The 6,326-nt window shown below is 45.5% G+C and overlaps 1 protein-coding gene and 1 long non-coding RNA gene across 3 annotated transcripts in view; both read right to left on the bottom strand.

The window, feature by feature from the left end:
* The window catches only part of mcph1 (microcephalin 1), a 323,112-nt gene extending 321,199 nt beyond the window's left edge, over positions 1-1,913 (bottom strand). Inside the window, exon 1 of one of the 2 annotated variants that reach the window (XM_043679269.1) lies at positions 1,809-1,913. The gene's annotated coding sequence lies outside the window, so the exon portion shown is untranslated. The remainder of the gene's footprint in view (positions 1-1,808) is intronic. The other variant, XM_043679280.1, reaches the window with a different exon arrangement.
* A 2,275-nt stretch (positions 1,914-4,188) lies between these two features.
* On the bottom strand, positions 4,189-6,080 carry LOC122542010. Its single transcript, XR_006309741.1, has 3 exons — positions 5,470-6,080; positions 5,038-5,108; positions 4,189-4,713 (listed from the first exon to the last, which is right to left on the bottom strand). It is a non-coding gene; the product is annotated as an uncharacterized LOC122542010 (long non-coding RNA).
* Between the last annotated feature and the right edge of the window lie 246 nt (positions 6,081-6,326).

The following is a 6,326-nucleotide window of genomic DNA, read 5'->3' on the forward strand; positions in this document are numbered from 1 at the left end:
GGGCGATTTGGTTGTTTGGTGCGGGTGTCTCGGAGATGTTCCCTAAAGCGCTCTGCTAGGAGGCGTCCAGTCTCCCCAATGTAGAGGAGACCGCATCGGGAGCAGCGGATACAATAAATGATATTAGTGGATTTGCAGGTAAAACTTTGATGGATGTGGGAAGCTCCTTTGGGGCCTTGGATAGAGGTGAGTGAGGAGGTGTGGGCGCAGGTTTTACAGTTCCTGCGGTGGCAGGGGAAAGTGCCAGGATGGGAGGGTGGGTGGTAGGGGGGCGTGGACCTGACCAGGTAGTCACGGAGGGAACGGTCTTTGCGGAAGGCGGAAAGGGGTGGGGAGGGAAATATATCCCTGGTGGTGGGATCTGTTTGGAGGTGGCAGAAATGTCGGTGGTTGATTTGGTTTATGCGAAGGTTGGTAGGGTGGAAGGTGAGCACCGGGGCATTCCGTCCTTGTTACAGTTGGAGGGGTGGGGTCTGAGGGCGGAGGTGCGGGATGTAGACGAGATGCGTTGGAGGGCATCTTTAACCACGTGGGAAGGGAAATTGCGGTCTCTAAAGAAGGAGGCCATCTGGTGTGTTCTGTGGTGGAACTGGTCCTCCTGGGAGCAGATCTGGTGGAATCGGAGGAATTGGGAATACGGGATGGCATTTTTGCAAGAGGTAGGGTGGACATGGGCCCCAAAGTCCCATGGTAACAAGGCCACAAAGGCCAGTCATCAGACAAAACTCCCAACAAATCCTACACCTCCCTGCAATACTCTAGCTCCCAACTTCAAGGAAATGATCCACATTTGTGTTAACCAAATAAATTCAGGAAGTGCAAAAGAGATTCTTATAATTACCCCAAGATGCAAAGTTGTGTTGAAGATCACCAACAAAACAATAATAAAAAAAGAGGCTGAAGCTTATTCATTTCACAAAACATTTTCAGGACAGACTGACCTGCTCAAAACGCCTCTAGACACAGAACCTCGAACATCGCAATGGTTGGTCGCAATTACAAGCTGTTTTATTCTACAACAAAGTGAACTTTTGCTGATTAACAGACCAAAATCGCTTGGCTAAGTCAGGTAAATCTTTAATTTTTAAATTCAAAATAATGAATTGATAGCATTATTCCTAATTATCCCTAACCATTTTTAAGATCACTGTTATATCTCTTTCTACTACTCCCCTAATCCTTTCTTACACTTTATTTCATTGTCAAGATAAAGTTGCTGTCATGAGGTATCAGAAATGCACCAATCACTTGAAATAGAGAAATGAAATAATGTCCTGCACTGGCTGTTGACAAGTGTTCTGCTTCGTACACTATACAACCTTAAACCTAAAGTCATCCACAACCTACAAATAATACCCCCACCCCCGAAGAATCAGTGAGTCTTCGGGGGGGGGGGGTGGTTAGCAAAGATCACTTCCTTTAACTTTTGCACTGGCCATTCTCACCATCCGTGGCTTAGTAAATTACCATGTGCTCCAGCCCACTTTGATTCGAAAGGATGTTCTCGGGTCCTGTTTGAGTGGACATGTTTCTCTCTCCACAACCGCTACTGAACCTGCTAAGTTTTCTGCTTTTATAACGTTATTTTCCTGTTTTCTCTCTCTCCCTCCCCCCCGCTGCTGCCCTTGTCACGCTGGGCATTTGCGACATTTTATTATTTTATGCTTCGATTGCCAGCTCCCGTGGGGATTCACTTTTCCAAGCGAAGTCCACCAATGTTATGCAACTTCCTTTGGGACTCAGGGCCGAACTTCAGCCACTACCTGTCAGACCAACCCCCCAACATCTGCCGAAACTTGCTCCCAGACCTCAAAACGGGAATGAAGGAGCAACCGGGACGACCACCCCAACGACACAAACGCCAGTCTCATCAAGCGGATGCGGGGAGAGGAGGGGAAAGAATCATAAAAGACACATTATCCACCTTCTACTAACCGACTAACCTGCTGCTGCGCTGCCATTGAAATTTAAACATGGCGGGGAAATGAGCGGGCCGCGAGGATCGCCGGGAAAAGAACGTCCTGCCAACGGCTAGAAACCGTGGGCAGTTAGAAGGGGGCGGGGCCTACGTCATGGGACGGGGCTTGCGGCGACATGGGCGGGACCCAGGCAGGTCGCGTCGGGGCGAGACCTGCTTGGGGCGGCTAAGGGGGCGTGGCTACACCGGGTTGCGCGAGCTTTTTCGGGGCGGGGCTTTGCGAGTGGACGATCCGATGAAGTCAACTTTTTTTTGCATAGGCATCCTGCAAGATACAACTTCTTCGGTGCTCTTCATAGGGAGTCTTTTCACAACAACTAAGGGTCCCAATGTTATCAGTCTGCATCCTGCTCGCAGACCCAGTGCCCCCTTCAGTGAATTGAAATAATGTAAAGTGTCAGAGCTCAGTGTGGAACTTCCAATGAACAAGATTTTCCCTTTAAGAGGTGGGAAAGGTACTTATAGAAAAATGATCATTTGTTTTTGGTTGTTTTGTTATTTGTATGCCTCCAGTTTGTCTCACTTTACTTTTAATTTTTTGTCTGTGAATTTTCTCGCTCAGTCAGGAGTGCAGAATCACAAAATCGTCTGCAGCCAAATAGATTTTTTTTTATCGCACCAAGGGATTATGAAGCCGATTGAAGGCTGAGAAAATGGGGCTCATTAGTTTGTCTACTACGCGTGAGCTTCGAGCAACAGTTTTAAAGGGACCATGGCCAGTCGATAATCAAAAGGAAAAATAAGGGAAAGCAGAGAGGAGAAAAAAAAAGCAAAACAGTCAAATAAATATTTATTCTACAGTACTTCCAATGAAATAACATGGAATCACGGATAGCTGGAATGTCATTGCGCATTCATTTTACTAAACAGCTACATGACCAAAATATGCAATTCCTTCACAGATTAAGTAATAATTCTGTGTAGTCCCTCCTTGTTGGTGGCAAGCGACGTTTTCTTTGTTAGATAATTAACATCTTGCATCTTTCTAAAAGTGATCAGAAAGAACTAAACACAATATAGGAGTGAACATAGGAATTGGAGTCTGTTAATCCTTATCACACAACCAACAACCCAAGTAAGCTATTTCAACGCATTGAGTCTGTTCTGGCATTCAATGAAATCATGGCTGATCTAATAATCTTGAACTCAATTTTCCTGCCTTTTCCTCATAAACCTTGATTCCCTGACTTACTACAAGTTCATCTGCCTCAGCCTTGAATAGCTTCAATAACCCAGCCTCAACAGCCATCTGCAGTAACAAATTCACAACCCTCAGAAGTTCCTCCTTTTCTATGACTTACATGTGCAATCCTTATTCTGAGATCCTCCAAAAAGGGGAAACAATATTTCTGCGTCCACCCTGTTAAATCCTCTAAAAATCTTTTATATTTCAATAAGGTTAACTTTCATTATTCTGATTTCCAACAAACACTCATGAGACAGTCCTTCCATACCTGGTATTAGCCTAGTGAACTGCCTTTGGATTGCTTCCAATGGCAGTATGATGCTTATTAGAATAGGGGCCCCAAACTGTACACAGTATTTCAGCTGGCTGGATGTTGGCAGGTGGGACTAGACTGAGTTGGGATATCTGGTTGGTGTAAACGAGTTGGACCGAAGGGTTTGTTTCTATGCTGTATATCTCTATGGCTTCTGGACTCCATTTCTTTTGAAACAAAGGACAACCTTCCAATTGCCTTCACTATTACCTGTTGCACTTGGATACTAGTTTTTTGTGTGATTCATGGACAAGAACTCTCAAATCTCTTTGTTCTGCATTTCTCCATTTACATAATAGTTAGCTCCTCTATTCTTCCTGTCAACATACATATCACATTTCTCCACACTATACTCCACCAACCAAACTTTTGCTCACACACTTAACCTGTCTACATCCCTCTACAGACCTTGTGCAATCTTCAACATTTGCCTTCTGTGGTAGGGGAATGAGGGTACTTGGTTGCTAGGGCTCATCTCAGGTGTGGGACAGAGGTCCTCCATTGAAGCAGTGATCGGAGAAATGGGCGCGGGGGGGGGCTCCTGGCTAGACAGAAGTGCGTGTGGGGTGTTGCCTTGAGTGTCGGGGTCATGGAATGAAATGTTTCAGGTGATTGGATCGCTGCATTGCTAAAGATTGCTGCAGTGTAAGCAGGGCAGAACTAGCAGACCACAATGTTCAGGAACAAAGTGTAAGGATGAATGAGTGACCATATCAGCGAATGAGCACCACATGTTTGAATTTCATTCGTAGATATCAAATGCACAGCGATTTGATGTAATTAAAATTCCTTGTTAATTGAATTATATAGTAGTAATTAATTTTGTAATTAAGCTTGAAGTAATTACTTGCCCAGTCAATTGATTTTTAGACTTTATGTAACTACTTGTGAATTGACTGATAGACTTGATATAATCAATTGCATGGTACCAGTTTGTAGATGTAAATAATCTTGGTGTAAAAAGTACAAAAATAGTGCTGCCCAGGTAGTCTGCAGAGTGAGCTCGATCGTCCTGTATGACGATCTTGAGTTTCTCTCCTTACTATATTCGACGCTGCTTGAATAGACCACTGTTCCGGCTGCCCTGTGAGTACTCTTGCCTCAGACCGAGGTCACTCCTACAGTTGGGCGCTGCGAGCACGGTACTCCGCCTGGGACCACCGAAATGCGACTGCGAAGCGGGTGAGTCCGTTTAATTTTGTCACCTAGGTTAGAGCAGGCGCACTTCAGTTGATCCTGTAAGCAATGATATCCATTGGTAAACTTAAAAATCGGAGTGAGGGGGTGCCGGGAGCGCAGAGGAACAGCATAATCCCAACACATACATAGTGCCCCGCGGGATTATGTATGTAACACCGACGGACTGGCGCAACAAAATAAAAAGCCTAGGCATAACTAATGCCAACAGACTGGTGTGGATTTAAGTGTGCTTATTAGATAATGGGCAAAAACTGGACACGGGTACAGTGGCAAGAAAACAAAACTGCTTAAAGGATAGGACAATAAGTAATTATCTTCCGGACGAGGAGGATTGGGGCCCAGCGGCTCAATCTTACAAACCTTGTATGTAGCAAGTAAAAAGTTGATTCGTAACATTGCTAAGGCTGGGTGATATCGGCATTAGTCGGCAGCTGAGCAAAAAGGAACAAAAGAGAAACCGCAGAAAGAGCCCGTTATAATACCAGCGCTTTATAAACAAAGTGTTCATTGTAAACAGGAGAGGCAAGTAATGTCTGCTAGGAAATGAGAAAATAGCAAGGAACCAGCCAACGGGACACTTTTTTCCCCACTCCACCTCCCTATACCCCACCTAGCGCCCTTCCACTCTGTAATAGTAAAGCCAGGTAGGAACATATCCCTGGAACACACGAATAAAAGGCAGACGGACAGTAATAACGACTACTGAGACATATCACGGGCTCAGTTTCTAGGAACACCATGACAATGGCGATCAGTGACCCAGGGATCGAGGTACCTCACACTAGGTCCTACCTGTAAGAACGCAAACGGTTACAGCCCATGAAACAACCCCGAATAAGGGGAGGGGGGGAGAGAGAGAATGGCAGGGCCAGCAGATGTTAGATTAACCCCTAAAAGCCCAGAGGAATGCCTGCAATAAAGAGTTCTAGGAAAGGTTACAAGCACTTGAGGAGCCGCACGATTTAACTTCACATGACCTATATATACGAATGAAAACTAAAGTACCAGCATCGGTTTGGATTAACATGCGTAACAGAGCAGACAGGGATTGGATAACAGCCCAACAAGGCACCAATCAGATTAAGCTCAATGATTTTAAACAAGACGTGGAGGACGCATTGGGTGATGCCTGGGTCGATTGGACCCGTGTCTCTCTGAGAAAAGGCGAGCTTTTTGATGATTATACAGAGAGGAGATTTAAAGCGTACTGTGAATATGGGGGGAAATGAGAGCCTCCAACCGAGCCGATACTGTGATCCTGCAGACATTGAAAAACTGTTGTTAGAGGCAGGGAAACTAAAAGGGATCACTGGCAGTGATCCCGGGCAACAGAGAAATTTGGCTTAGCTAACTATTCCAAAGGACCCTCCTCCGGCACAGCTAAAATAGAGAACAGAAGGTTCTTCCTGGTGGTGGAAATTGAATTAAAAAAAAAGAACCAAAGGACCCTCCTCCGGCACAGCTAAAATAGAGAACGATATGGGGGTGGAAAGAAAGCGAGGGGCAGACAGACGCCCCGGTTGAAAAGGGTGTTGTAAATGTACGTAGATGGTGCGAGGAAGCACTTGGAAGGCGAGCCACATGCCGCTTGGGTAGTAGTGGACAACCAAGCATGGTTAGGGACGGGAGCAAAGATAGACGGTCATAAG

The sequence above is a fragment of the Chiloscyllium plagiosum genome, chromosome 3, assembly GCF_004010195.1.
Source record: "Chiloscyllium plagiosum isolate BGI_BamShark_2017 chromosome 3, ASM401019v2, whole genome shotgun sequence".
Classification (NCBI taxonomy): Eukaryota; Metazoa; Chordata; class Chondrichthyes; order Orectolobiformes; family Hemiscylliidae; genus Chiloscyllium; species Chiloscyllium plagiosum.